The sequence below is a fragment of the Protobothrops mucrosquamatus genome, unplaced genomic scaffold (assembly GCF_001527695.2).
Source record: "Protobothrops mucrosquamatus isolate PMUCROS unplaced genomic scaffold, P.Mucros_1.0 scaffold204, whole genome shotgun sequence".
Classification (NCBI taxonomy): domain Eukaryota; kingdom Metazoa; phylum Chordata; class Lepidosauria; order Squamata; family Viperidae; genus Protobothrops; species Protobothrops mucrosquamatus.
In genome coordinates this window covers 538,702-554,749 of record NW_015386559.1, presented here as the reverse complement: position 1 = coordinate 554,749, position 16,048 = coordinate 538,702, and positions in this window count along the sequence as shown.

Below are 16,048 nucleotides of genomic sequence, written 5' to 3'. Positions count from 1 at the left end.
CAAATCCCACCATAGGCACAAACCAGCTAGGTGACCTTGGGCCAATCATTCTCTCTCTCTCAGCCTAAGGATATCACAAGGACTTGTCTAGGCAGTCGCCAGCAGTCTACATTGACTTGAGGGCACACACACATTTATTGTAACTAGGCTGGTTGTTGTCTTTTCCACAGCCCAAATTCTTTCTTGATCTTCAAACTAAGACAATCTTCCAGGAAAATTTAGTTCCAGTTTAGCATCAGCTGTATCTTTCTGATCATGTGACATTGGCTTCTTTTGAGAAATGATTTGCTTTTACTTCATTTGTTTATTTGTTTTATTTGAGATTGAAAACAGGCTTTTCTCTTGAAGTTATGTGTCCCCCCGATATCCAGCTTCTGGACATAAGCAAGTCTTCTGCTTTAAGGAAGTTATATCAGATGAGGGTAGGGGTGAAAGAAACAAGACTTTGTAGGCAGGATAATGCCTTCCTTGCTGAAGAGAAGGGGGAAAACAAAACAAAATGCTATTCATGTAGATTGCTGTTCACTTTACTTGGGCTATAAATGCAGCACTGCAAAGACTCAGAATTGCTCAGATCAAACCTGGCTGTATTTATTGTAGAATTCCTGGATTCCTATGCCTATTTTCAGAATAATTATCCACCCAGTCCAGCCATTATAGGTAACATGGTTGGAAATATTGGGGCTGCATTTGGTTGACAAAGTGAAAATATGACATCATTTTGCAGTTTCAGATGCTTTTACACTCAATCTAGTGATAGTGGTGAGGTGGTTCAGATATTTCATTATTTTACATATTACCATCTCTCACATAGTTACCTACAATAGCAATCTGGTATGAAAACATTCACAATTATTTCAAGTGTGTGTGTGAGAGAGAGAGTTCCTCCAAGGGCTCATAGTAGTTCAGCAGGTCGAGCATTGGTTGGATGACCTTTTTGAAATTCTTTTCTAGGACAGAGAAAAGAGCACTCATAGCATTCTTCAAGAATCTCTGCAGTGAAGACCATTGATGCTAGTTTTCAAACACGTTTGGGGAGTTAATATGGTGGTGTCCACAGTTAATGAATACAAAGTTATATTTATTGTAGCCTTGGACAATGAAATACTTGGGAATTTATATATTTATAATCTCTCAAGAATAAAAATATTGGATTACACTGTGTGAACCTATTGTTTCATAAGGACAGACTTTATGGTATCTAGAATAATAACTTTTTCAATTATTATTTTACAATTAACAAGTAAATATCAAATGGAAAACAAAAAAATAATTACAACTAAGAGCAAAGAATAATATAGATCACACTAGGTGGTGCTGTAATCCTAATTGGAGTTTTGCAATTTGCAATAATTGCAGTGAGGAATATACTGAATTTTTTTAACATAAGAGAAAGATCTTGGATATGTGAAGCAGGGTTGACTTTAAATAAAATATAAATAAAATATATGCTTGGCCATCCTAATTTATTTAGTATATCAAAAAGAATGTTGTAAAATTATAAATTGGAGGAAAAGCAGTACCCTTTTAATAATACTGACAATAAGTGACAGTAAGTCTTATTACTATTACTATTGATATGTTAACTTGTTTCTTCTTTACTAGTAATGCTGATTACATAAAGTAATTATTTAAATTTCTTAAATTTCTTTAATTATTTTAAAGGCAGCCACAATTCAGTAATGCATAATTTCTGTAAACTTCTGAAGTAGGGAAAAGACCTCTTTTGTAAACAATACTGATATAGTTTAATGCATATGACATTTTCAGGAAAGTAAAATAACTCACAATTTAACTGTTGGAATAGGCCCCCAAAATGACCTGAATAGACATAGATACTTTTATTAGATCTATCAATAATAGATTAAGTGTCCAATTAATATGATAATTATAACTGAATGGAACCTTTATGATGCCGTTCTGCCCGCTAAATTCTGAGAAGATACAATAATATTATAATTTACACATTATGTAGGACCTTAAAGACTACTTCCTCTTGACATATTTCTTTCCCAGTAGTCACATTTTCAGTAGAAGACCCCTGGTGATGCAGTGATTAGAATGCAGTATTGCAGGCTAACTCTACCCACAGTCTGGAGTTTGATCCTGACAGATTTGAAGTTGACTCAGCCTTCCATCCTTTTGAGATTGGTAAAATGAGGATCCAGATTGTTGGGGGCAATATGCTGACTCTGTAAATCGCTTAGAAAAAGCTGTAAAGCTGTAAAGTGGTATATAAGCCTTAAGTGCTATTGCTATTGCTAATTGGCTTAAGAGACTTAATTGGTTTAAGTGACTTTGCCTTTTCAGCATACCAACATAAGTGACATTTTAGAATTTTGTTGATTTTAGAAACTTGTAATAGTATAGAGTAAAAAAAAAGAAAAGAAAATTGAAAAAAATCATTTTAGTTGCTTTCCAAAAAGCCAAATGGAGGGAGCCTGCTTTAGCTCCAGTCTAAATATTTGGTGCCACTATGGAGAAGACTTCTGTTATAGGTGGGACGGTCAGCAAGCTTTCTCCAGAACATCTCAGAATAAGCTATGTTTGTTAATGGTGAGGTCATTTCTCAGGTATCCAAGTTTGGGCACTTTTATGGCTTTAAGTACTGGCTTTAGTACTAGATTATATTCCTGGCAACCGATGCAATGATTACAGAGCAGAAGTAATGTGTGCCTATCTTCCAAATTCAGATGTGTTATTAACATTTAATCATGTGTAATAGAATTATTGTTATCTGAATGAGATTGTCAATGTTGCAACGAATTTAGCAGAAGCCATTTTCATTTTTGGTTGTCACAGTATAGGAGGGGGAATGTCTGCTTTTAAGGTTAGACAAAACAGTTTCCTGTGGGAACCAAGGTCATTGCTGCCTAAGTTTTGGCGGGCTGAGCCTTCCATTAGAAAGCCTGCCAAAGTAGTTTATTGGGGAATGTGATTTATGACATAGTGCTGGGCTGGGAAGTTCAACTTTACAACATTGTAACCTTTGGGAGAGAACTTCAGCCTTGATTTCACTTTTGATTGTGCCGATACTTTGTAGCCAATAAATATGTTCTTTAAGGAAATCTCTTGGCTTGCAGTTTTGTTTTTACTGGTCTCATCAATTGGAACCATGACATTAAACCAAGACTACAAAAACTTTTAAATTTTTGAGCTCTGGTCACCTACCTAAACTTTTGGGAGAATGACAAAGACTCAGGGAAGACATCGAGATGGAGAAGAAGGGGGAATCGGCCACTAGCCTTGGCGCGATGGCAGCAAATGGAATGCAGGCTACAGTCCAGGTGGAGAATGCAGCCCCTGCAGCCAGAGCGAGACCAAAAGCCTGAGAGATCCCACCAGGGAGGCTAATGCAGCAGGAAGGAGCACTGATCCTTGGCGGGATTTGGCGATTGGATGCTGCCCTTCTGTGGAGAAGCACCTTTAAGGCTGTGAAAACTGAATTCCCATTGATCTTGTTCCCACGGATTTTGGTGCCTGTTCTGAGAAAGGCGAAGCGGACAGCTGCTTGGGATGAATCAGGGGAATGGAGGTACCTGACTGCCATCCACAGTCATTCCATCGAATGTTTGAGGGAAAAGTTTGATCGACTCGAGATGGGGAAGTGGAGCCAATTACCCACCAGGTAATCTCCAGTGGATGAGATGACAGGCATCCCCAAAACTGTCCACCTCCACGGCGAAGCCCCAGTCCCATAGCAATGGCTCGTGCTGCCTCCCCGCTGCCTAGACCAGCCTTAACATCAAGCCCAGTGCACTGGCAGAGCCCAGACCATTATCGACACCCTGCCAGCCCAAGACCCCAGCCAAGGGCTTTCCAGGGATGGGCCCTTCCACGACCCCAAACCCAGTGTCCAGGCATACAGCAAGCTTACTGGGGGCAGCAACCTGTAGACCCTTCCCCAATTAAGCCCACATTTGATGGGGATCCCAAGAAGCTGTCCTTCTTCTTGAATCAAGTGTAGGCTCACATGAATTGTTATGCTTATACTTACCCGGACAGAGCTGGAATGGTTGATGCCATGACAGAAAACTTAGAAGGGGAAGCAACCAAATGGGTGACTGGCCTACATGACAAGGAGGCACCAGAGCTGTGGGACATCAATCTGTTTATGTACAAGCTGAGAGCCAGATTTGAAGACAAATCCCAAGCCCTACAAGCTAAAAAGGACATACACAATTTAAAGCAGAGGGGCCAGCCAGTGAAAGAATACATAAAGGAATTCCAAAAGGTGGCTGGGCGAATCAGGCAATGGCCTGAACGATCACTGATTCACCACTTCAAGGCCGGTTTGGATCGTGATTTATTCCAATCCCTACAGAGGGATTCCTGACTAACTTTATGAATGGTACTGTCTGGCTATAAGCTTAAACATCAAACTGGACCACTACCAAAGACCTATATTATCAGGATCCAGACCAAGGCAAGGCCAAGAGAGGCATCAGGTGTCCCAACGCCCTCCACCTGCCATGACTGCTGGTTTCCCTAGAGCAGGGCTTTTCAACCGGTGGTACACATACCACTTGTGGTACTTTGTCACATGGTAGGTGGCACGCGATTGCTAGCCAAGTGTAGCAGGGGAGGGGAATGAGCCAAAGAGTGCCAAGGGAGGGAGGCAGCTGCAGCTGCATGACTGTCTGGGCTCGGCAGAAGCCCCAGGAGCCGGCAGGGCTCCAACTGATTGGCTCCAGCTGATCGGCGCTTCCAGAAGCAGCTAGGAGTTGGAGGTGAACTGAAGAAAAAGGGGGGGAGAGAGAACTTAAAAAGGTTGTTTGCAGCCGAGCCTGTTCTCAAACACCCCAATCCTGAGGAGCAATTCATCATCCAAGCCGACACTAGTGATGTAGCTGTGGGGGCAGTCCTTCTGCAAAGAAACCAAAGGGGAGACTTACAACCCTGTGCCTACAATTCCAAGAAATTAACAGACACTGAGAAAAGGTGGGCTGTTTGGGAGAAGGAAGCTTTTGTGGTCAGGTGGGCCCTGCTAACGTGGCATCATTTCCTTGCGGGGGGAAGGTGCCTTTTGAAGTATGGATTGATTATAAAAATTTAGAGGCACTAAACCCCGCCCCCCGTAAGTTATCTCCCAAACAAGTTCGCTGAGCACAGTATTTTAACCGTTTCAATTTTACAACCATGATAAGAAAAGGGCTTCACAGAAGCCATTTCGTGTGGGGGAAAGAGTCTATCTCTCTACAAAATATTTGAGACTCAAATTGCCTAGTAAAAAATTAGGACCAAAATTCCTTGGACCTTTCCCCATAGTTCGGATTATAAACCCTGTCACAATGGAGTTAAAACTCCCTCATCTTTTGGGAAAGGTCCACCCTGTTTTTCAATGCAGTCTATTGAAACTTTTTGGGAGTCCTCTTTAAGACCTCCTCCAAGACAGGGACCTGGTCCCCTTGTAGTGCCAGGGGAGACTCATTATGAAATAAAACGGAGTCTTGATTCTAGGCTGTACAAAGGCCAATTACAGTATTTAGTACAGTGGAAAGGTTACCCACTGTCAGAGGCCACTTGGGTTAAAAGTACCGATGTCAAAGCAGATAGATTGATACATAAATTTTTTGATAAGCACCCTCATAAGCCTTGGGGAGATTCCTAACTCTGACTCTTCTTCATTTGCAGGTTTTCTCCTTTCTTTAGGGGATCCAACTGTCAAAGCTGCAATGAATTTAGCTGAAGCCATTTTTACTTCATTTTCAGTTGCCACAGTATGGGAGGGGTGATGTGTGCTTTTAAGGTTAGACAAAACAATAAATTGTCCTGTGGAAACCAAGGTCATTGCTGCCTGAGATTTGATGGGCCGAGCCTTCTGTTAGAAAGCCAGCCAAAGTAGTTTATTAGGGAATATGACATAGTGCTGAGGTGGGAAGTTCAACTTTGCAACTTTGTAACCTTTGGGAGGGAACATCAATCTTGGTTTCACTTTTGATCGTGCCGATACTTTGTAGCCAATAAATATGTTATTTAAGGAAACTTCTTGCCTTGGAGTTCTGTTTTTACTGGTCTCATCTATTGGAACCATGACAGAGATGCTACTAACTAACAACACACTGAGACCAAGTAAATGCAGTAGTTAAACTGTAGACTAGAAGAAAGTGGATCCCACTGTCCACTCTCGCCCATAAAAGTTTATTGAGTGAATTTCAAGATCACTTTCCCTCAGCCCAACCTGCTTCACTTGATTAGTATTGTTGAGAATAATATGAATATGGTACATTAACTAGATTTATAAATGAAAGGATGGCTATAGACTTCGTATAAACGTAGATGTTTCCTATTCACTTGGGATTTCATTCATTCATTCAATCAATATTTAGGCAGATGTTTCAAAATAGACATAGCACTACCTATTGTAAGAAACAGATCAACATCTTGTTTTTGTGCTTTGCAATTTTTGATTTTTGAATTTTTTGGCATATTGGAATGGTGCATTTCAGGTAAGAAAGAAAACTTTCATTTCAAATGAAAATTAGTTTCATGTTGCATTTTTCAGCCATTTTTTAAACTAAAGTATGGGGGAGGGAAATTAAGTTTTTTAAGTAACTTACTTGTATAATGTTAATAATAATAATAATAAAGTTGGAAGTTCAAAGTTACATTAGTTCAACTGCTTTGGCATATGCCATGTTTGCCTGTAAAGCCAGACATTTTGTAATTTCAGTAGGCGTTAACCATATAAATACATTTCCACTGGGTTGGCATTTCCTTTTTTACTTCCTTGTTGCAGGCAAATTGTTCCTTAACAGTCTCTGGGGACTTTCTCAGAATGACTAAAACGGTCAGAAGATCAGAGTTCTCATGCCATTTTCACACAAAAAATCCAGCAAAGGACAATTTAGTCAAACAATAGAATTACAACACAACTTTGCGGTCAAATGCATTCGCAGGTGTAGGAAAGGCAGAGGTGGAATACATTTTAATTCTCTTAGGACTAATTTGTGAATTAATGGAAACAAGGAATGGCTGCTACTGCTGCTTTCCTGAAAAATTTCAAGTATACACTAGACACTCTCATGAGTCTCTTGGGAAACATATATCCTAGTCAAAGCTCTTTGTAGGAAACACTAACATTAAGAAAACAAGAACAGTGTAGTATCTCAGAGGTAGGACTGATTTTTATAAAGCTCTCAGTCTTAAATACAATGCCTTGAACCCAATTTTCTCCAGAGATCATCATAAGCAATAGCTGAGAATATTATCAGCAATTGTTTTTCCTTTGCCAATTTGTATATGAAACTATATATTTTTTTTCATACTGATTTCATTTACTGTAGATAAGGGCAGACAACTTGGTGATTTCCAGATGTTGTAAAATCCAGTTTCCATAGCCCATAAGCAATGTGGCTACAAATAACTGGTTATGACAGATATAGTTGATAATATTTTGAGGGTGCCAAGTTGCCATTGCTCTCATGACCAAATGATAACTATCTGGAATCCCAGGTATCCCAAGTATTTTATTTTTACTTAATTGACTGCTCAACTCCTAAATGACTCTGGATCAACACATATAAAACTATATAGAAAACACAATGGACAAGAAAAACAAAGTATTGAAATCAAGACTAAAATAAATCAAGGGAATAAAAAAAAACCCAAACCCAAGATGATATTGTATAATCGATGAGATCAGGAATATGCTCATCCTGCTGGATCATACTGGTCAAGAAAATCTACTGGAGAGAGGCAGTCCCTTGTTGCAGGTATCAATTTTCTACACTATTATTTTTGAACTGGTATGGGCATAGGTATGGTATGAACTTGGGATTAAGTTCAAGATAGTTCCATAAAATGGTTGCCATTTGAAGCCACAAAAATAAAGTTAATGAAAAAGCAAACCAGAGATAAAACTTTCTGTAGCATCTTCTGCTGGGATGCTTCTGTACACCTCGGTTGGCTTTTTCTGGTAAGTTCATGCATTTTCAAGCAATGCACTCAGATGCTCCAACTACTCTTTCTATTTGCTAAGAATGTTTATAGTTTCTGGGTGACACTGGAATTTTGGTTATTTTTTACCCAGGAGCCTGGCTGATACCAAAGAAAGTGTATTTTAGGCACATTGATGCTGAAAGATGCCATTTTAGAACAATCAAGCTACATACCAAAGAACAGTCAATCTATGTATTATGGACATTAGAACAGGAAGTCATAACTTAAAATCGTATTTCTAGAGAAACAGAAGACAGGTGCAAAATTACAATTTCAACTTCTTCCATTTTCAAAAATAACAATTCAGTTCAAATTATTGGGCACTGGGGATCATATTAAGCATTGGACAGTTGCTTATTACTTTTTTTTCAAATCAGAAATAAAGCTTTAATATGGATTTGAGTGAAGAACGTAATGAGTGAGAGAAATTGAAAAGAGGGACTGTTTTAACAATTTGCTCCTCTTTGGCATTTTTGTTAATAATTCATCTCCAACTGCTCTTGTAATGTGAAGAAAGATAAATATACTTATGTGGCTGAGTTTGTAGGTAGGAAAGCAACCAGAAAGATTTTGAGTAGAATAAAGCCAGCAAGGCACTGGTTAAGCAACCTTTTTCAAAAGTTTGCAGCCTCTTAGAACTGCTATTCAATTATAAAACAAATGATGATGTTCCATGTAGGTTTTGTCTAATAAAGTGGATACATTTAGCATTAATTAGATACTGTAATAACAAACAATGGAACTAACTGTAATACAACAGCTCATGGCATTTCTCAACTCAATTATATAGAAAGCTTCTAACACATAAGACTTTGTTTTAAGGTTAGTTTTGTGATAATATTCGCAGGATAGTTCAGAACTATCTGAACGAACTGCCCCCAGAGATCAGGGTGATCCCTGATCTCCCTTCCTTCCGCCGCGCCCTCAAGACGTGGTTGTTCCAGCAAGCGGGACTGGCCTAGGGGATTTTATAGGGGTTTTAATTACTTTTAATTGGACACTTTCAAATATTTCGTTTTAATTAAATTTTAATTAGGTGTAATATGTATTTATGTTAGCTTTTTNAGCGCTGCCTGCAAAAGGTTAATTGATTGTACAAACATATACATTGTTGAAAGAGCTGCATAAAATACATCTGTATCTTGACATGAACCAGTTCTTCCAAAATCTGTGGACAAAATCAACTTCTGGTATTTGTGTGTTTCAGTACGTAGAATTTGCTCCGTATTGCTTTTTTTCTGTGTGATGTAATATACAGAACACTGAGATTTATATAGAAAACTAGGATGTACATTGTGCAGCTATTCTCCATGACCTGATATAAAGCATTATGTTGTTTGTGGACAAATAAAGTAACAGATTAAATCAGTTTAGATATGCTGTTTTCTTGCCATGTTTTCACAATGAGCAGAATAGCCGGAAATATGCAAGACCAGTAAACACTATTTCTTAGCCAATCTTGATTGATCTTCCTGCTTCCTGCTCCTGCTTTAGAGAAGAAAATACTCATCCAGGACTGAATATTCCTGAATATTCCTCCAGAAGAAATGGAGGCTAGACATCATTTGGCTGATTACCGATTGTTCTGAACCACAATCAAATAACTGATTATTTTCCTTCTGACATAATACTTTTTGTTGTTGGATTCAAATACTTTTAATTAGTCATATACTTTGGGTCCATTGCTGATACTTGCAGAAATGTGGCATTATATTTTTATAGGTGGGGGTGGTGATAAAAGAGGAGCATATGAAGAATGATTGGAAATCAAAGAATAGGAGTAAAAATATTTTCATTATGAAAATGAGTTGGAACTGAGGCATGAAAAGTACTGCAAATGCAAAGAAAAGGGGGATCTAGTGCATAACCACCATTCTATTCAAAAAGTGCTATGAGAGAAATAAAGCAGCACAAGAAAAAGTTGTGCTTAACTAATAGTATACATACAGTGTTTTCCACTTTGAAAATATGTTGTAATTGTGGTGCAGAAATAGGACTAATGGTGGGAACTATCAAGCATTAGCTGAAGAAATACTGTTTATAGCCGTGTTTCTGAAACCTGGCAACTTGAAGATGTGTGAACTTAACTTCAGCTGGGGAATTCTGCAAGTTGAAATTCACACATCTTAAAGTTTCCAGGTTCAGAAACACTGGCCTAGAGTATACAAAAGAAACTGTTCTCTTTCTAAGACAAGAGGTACTATTTTTGTCTTAAATCAAAGTGCTATGACTATTATTTTGTCCTCCTTCCAAAAATCTTTTCAGTTGCTCCTTTTAATTTGTCTCTGACAATAACCAGCCCCACCATTCCAATTTTAAGTACAGCAATAGTTGAATTCATGTCAAAAAATTATGTGGTGAATAGCGGAAGAGATTTGGAGACCTTGTTTAGTATTGTTTTGACACTCAGCCTTTTTTATTACTCTGCTTTTGGAATTCAGTTCTACAATCTGCTTACATTGAGCTCAGCACTTGAACCAAGCACACTTAAAGAATGTATGATGCCTTATCATATGAGAAAACATGCATGTTTCTTCATATCTGAAGGTTTTAAGTTTTTTTTTAAAGCAGAGAATACAGAAGCAAGTGGATGAATCAGTCTTTTTAGAGGAACATTACCAAAAAAATAAAAACCAGTGAATTGTTTGCTAAAACTACAAAATGAATGTGAAGTTGGCAAACACAATTAATTTCAATATGGCATCATAAGGCACGAGAAAATGAATATATGATAATATCTGAACATCTGGAGATAATTTTTAATTAAAAATCCATTTTGATCAGATTTACTGAGATTGGGAGTTGGTTTTCTTAATTGATAGCAGCCAATCAAACCATCAATGTGGGTTTATAATAGTAAGCATTCAACTTTTACTAGTAATTCCCTCAAAGCCACATTGAGACTAATTTCCTATTGCTGAGCGTGGATAAGATTTTATGTCTTTTATATGAATATATAAAAATGTCTGACATATTTTATTATTTTGGCTATCAGCTATACTTAAAAGAGCAGAGAAGGCCTGGTAACAAATGCCTTCTCGTGTTAAATGCTGCCATAAAAAGGTGCATATCTTTGCAATTGATCACCTCAGGAGAGCAGATGTGCAACATAAGGCTTTTTACCAGAAACTAATTCCTATCCTTGTAGGCATCTAAGGTCCATGTTTCTATCTTTCCCATGTAATTCTTCTATCACCATCGTAGCAATAATGTTACAATGGAGCATTGTTTGGGGTTAGTTAAGTTATTCATTCTCTCAAGTTTTGCATTTGTCTTTAGTTGATCCTGGCCACAAATGCATCTTGAGAGTCAGGTCTCTGTGATCGTAAATATTTTCAGCCCCCAAGAGGAAGAGAATCCTTTTTAGCCAATCAGAAAGAAACCTGGGGAGACATGCACTGAAAATATATGGATAATTTCAGTCCCTGCAAAGATATCAGAATATCATTCAGTCCCTGTTCTGATCTTCTAGCCATACTTTCTCCATTTTTCATTCTTTATTAGCATTGACCATCACCTGATTTGGAAAATGTGTTGCCTTCCAGTCCCTCTCTTTAAGAAAGTATGGGAGAATTTGTTTGTAATAAAAGATTGGATATTATTTATTCTTTTTATTAGCCCTGTTTCACCATCCTATCTTCTACTGCACTGCTTTTAAATTTATTCTTGTCTTGGAGGAGGATGTTTGATAAAGTTTTTCTTGCTTAGAGTTTAGAGTTCCCTTGCTTAAAGTTTTTCTTCCTTTGTTATCTTCCTCTTGTCTTCCTTTTTGTGTCCTTCCTTTTCCAGGCTCTTTTAACAATGTTCTCTTTCAATTCTTGCTGAAGGAACTTTCTTTAAAGCCCTCCTTGACCTCAACTTACTACTATGTGTGCCTGCTTCCTCTTTTCCAATAGTTCTTGAAAGAGTTGTCACAATTGGGACTTCATATGTCTTCTAATAATTGTCCCAAGTAATCTCAAGCAAGTATTCAACCCACCCACCCAAAAAACACAAAACTCACTCATTTTCCTGAATTCCAAATTTTATTCTGTCTTTTTCCCATTTGCCTTTAAAGCTCCTGGATCTTCTCCATTTGTTCTATCTCACCGCCTTGGATAGGTCTGATGATTAGCTGACTTTGCACCTTTTTATTGATTCTACTGCTAAGGCTTTTACTTTTTCTTGATTAATACTTGGAATCTGAAAGTTTCTAATTGAGATCTTTCAATGCAAATGTTGTTTTATAGAAGACAGCTGTACATATCACTGTACTGAGGAATTTAGGATTGTATATTAACACAGAAGAAATAAAAGAAAGGAACCAAAACAGAAGCAGATTTTTGATAAATGTGCCAGGGCCCACTTCAATACCTAAGAAAGCAGAACTTGTGGAAGCAGTTTCTTCCAAAAGGAACTTTTATTAGGAGAAGCTGATAGCAGGCATAATAGACAGGATCTTAGGTTTCCCCTGAGATCAATAGATTAAAAGAGACCCCAGCAACCCCCACCCCAGTAGTTCATCCGGTCAGTTCAAATGGGCCAATCTCTATTGTGGGAAAGTTGCTAATAACACCGGTCGTTCCCAGGCTCGTAGTAATGTTGTTGTGGCTTCGCACCTTCCCTTCCGAAATGAGAGATAAGCCAGATGGCCGGAGGCTCATTTCTTTCTCCCCCCCAAGATGACATCAAGGGAGAAACAGTTCAAAGAGCAAGTATGCAGAAATGCAAGAGAGATACATTGTAGCGATAGAGAACACAAAGAAAAAGCCGCAGCGTATGGCAGAACCCAGAGCAATAGAAGGAATAGAATGAGAGACAGAGTTCCCCTTAATAATATATGGATTCTGACAAAATGTTTAATAGACTTGGATTTATATGAGGTATCACAAGTAAGGCATTTCTATCTATTATTTTAGTACTGTAAGTCATTCATTATAAAACAGTATGACAACCATTACCTGTAGTAGAATGCTTTAGATCAGGGCTTTTCAACTGGTGGTATGCGTACCACCGGTGGCACATTGGCACCTGGCAGGTGGTACGTGGCCCTTCCCAGCCTAGCCAAGTGTAGTGTATAGATGCTAAATAGTTGAAATAATTTTGATTGTTATCCCAGAATAGCACATATGTTTAAGGCCTTGAGGATGGGCAGTTGAGTTAACTCAACGTACTAGTTTGAAGTAGCTAGAGAAAATTAAAACAACTGTAAAATGTTATTCCTTTTACCCTCTTTGCAAGATGTCCTTGAAGAATACCATGATTAGTTGAGCTGATTTCTATAGAATGCAAGAGATTCTATAGAATATGGCACAAAATTGTGCTTTTTAAAAAACTGTTTCAAAATATGAACTGGTCATAATTTATTCTTACTGGTCTGTATCTTTTATGATTAGAGTGGAGTTCTCATGAAATGAATTCTTCCACGTGGCATAATGCCAGCTTTGGTTTTCTCATAATTAAAATATGGGTGGAATGTTGTACATAGCCTCAAATGAATGAAAACAGAATCTAGGCCTCGGTTGTTTCCTGAACCTTCCTGTGATTATTAAATGATTACTACTTCATGTCATATAAAAACTGAGAAGAAAGAAATGAAATTATACCATCAAATTACTTTTGTCTAGTCTGCTCCATTTGGTTTTGATTGATAAGCTGATCTCACATAAGGCAAGTTATACCAGTAACAGTGTAACAACACTCTACATCCACCTACGCCTACATGTTATTTTAAGATTAAGATGACCCAAAATCCTCTTCATAGGATTTGAATCAGTGAGCTAACACACATTAATAGATATAAAACTTAATTGTACACCTGTTAAAAAGCACACCATCCAATCAGGGACTAGCATGTTTTAGACGGGCGGGGGAAGACATTAGAGATAAATGACATCCAAAATTACAATGAATTGGCCCAAATCATTATGATTAAAATCATTATTGGTGAGTTGACTTTGCTTAATAAAGAAATTAACAGGGCTTACAAGAGCAAGCTTCAAATACTGTACATCATAAACAGAAGATGGAGTAACTTGTTTTTTGTATGACTAAAACAAAATGGGATTTCAATTAAATCTTAAGTATTTCCGTTGATAAGAGCTGCTTAAAATATTAAAACATTAAAATATCTCTCAGGAAATTTTGGTTTCTCCTCAATTAGCAAAGTTTGGGATGCTGTAGTGGCACCTTACATTGCAGTTTCTGAACTGGATGCTCTCAACTCTCCTCCAGTTCTGTTAGTATATATGGCTGTTGTGTGCAACAAAACTGATTTAACTAGGCTAAATCCTAATATAGTCTTACACTCCTGTTTTCTGGATCCACTTATTTTTGCAAGATTAATGTGATCATCAATTCAATACTTGTCATTCTACTTTTAAGTATATTTGCCACAAATATATCTAGTAGTGTTTTTCACTTATTTCTTGTACTTTCTTTAAAGTACAAGCATATTCATACTACTATGTTATCAGAGTCTTTCTTCAGTATCTTTTCCTAATATTGTTCCTTGTTATAACTCTCACATTTATGTCTCTTTCCCCCCCAAAACCTATATTTTTCTTTTCCACCTTTGAGAATTTTTTTCCCTTCAACATCAAAACATCTCCACCCATTGTTAAAGTAGTATGGTTACTGCACAAGACATCTGTATTCCTGGGTGAAGAGAAAACAAATGGAGAGAAAAGAGATAGAAAGCCTACACAGAAAGGGCTAAAAGTATCTAGTTAAAAAGTGTTGGAGTTGCACCCCATATTGCAAATTGAGATTGCATCAGATTTGATATTATGGTATACTGTTAATTTGTTAAATGCCTAGGAAGTTAAGGGATTCAAGAAAAAATGCTGTATTTATAAAAGCATCAGCAAATTCAAGGTGATGATCCTTAATATCATTTTTTTTCTGCTTGTGCAGAACTAAAAGAAAATTTTCTTTTGTTAAAACATGGTAAGTTTCATTGCATCTATATTTTTACAATGACCCTCCAAATCTTTAAGGATAATGACTATTAAAATATAAATCTAAACTTTTTCTCAGTTATTTACGCTGACGAGTGAAGGTCAGGTATTTTCATAATATTTGGCAGATAGCTAAATTAAAATCATTGGAAATAGCATGATATGAATTGTTCATAGAATCTGTATTAATGATGTATTTTTGAACATGACAGTTTTAAAATTTCATAATAATGTGACTATAGATGTTAAATATGTGCATCTGCATAAAGTAATTCAAATACGGACAGAATCTTTTTAAAAATCAGCAACTGGAATGCATTGAGACTCAAGTCATGTCTGCTACAATTAGATTTTAAGCATTACAGCAACAGCTGCACCAGAAGCAAAAGCATTGTATACAAATTGTGTAAAATTGAAGCCAAAACCTTAGAATATCAGATGTTTCATGAGAGGGGCAAGTAGATTATCAGTTCTTGTTCACAATCCTAGCTACTGCAAGAATTCTTACATACATTATTCAGTCATGTGCAAATGTCTTATCAAAATATTATCTTTATATTCCAAAGACTGGTGTGCAAGGTTGACATGGAACAAAAAGATCGAGCAAGACTAAACTATAGTGCAAAAGATTTAGAAATTATAACTGAAAAAATGTTATGTAACTAATTACTGAAGTACTCTATTGCCAGAATCTAGGAAGAATACTTTCCTGTGACAGGGTTCTTTTTTGCCTTTTGTATATAATTTTATTAAAGAATTGTTTAATGTAATAAAAAGCATAATAAAAAAATAAAAAGAAAGAAAAAAATAGAATAGGCAAAAGAAAAGGAAAAGAAGGAAAAGGAAAAATAAAGATTATAAAGAAGTGGCTTCTAATGTTTTTGACAGCGGCCATAAATACATTGATATTCTTTCCTCTCTCTCTCTCTCTCTCTCTCTCTCTCTCTCTCTCTCTCTCTCTCTCTCTCTCTCTCTCTCTCTCTCTCTCTCTCTCTCTCTCAGGTAACATCTGTGACGGAGTTCTAGCTGTTCAGTTGTGAAGAATAGGGGGAAAAATCCAAAGGAAAAATCTAGTTGACTGAACATTCCTAAAATTCAAGGCAAGCCATTTATCTATTTATGAGGGAGAAACTATTTTCAATTAATAATAATAATAATAATAATAATAA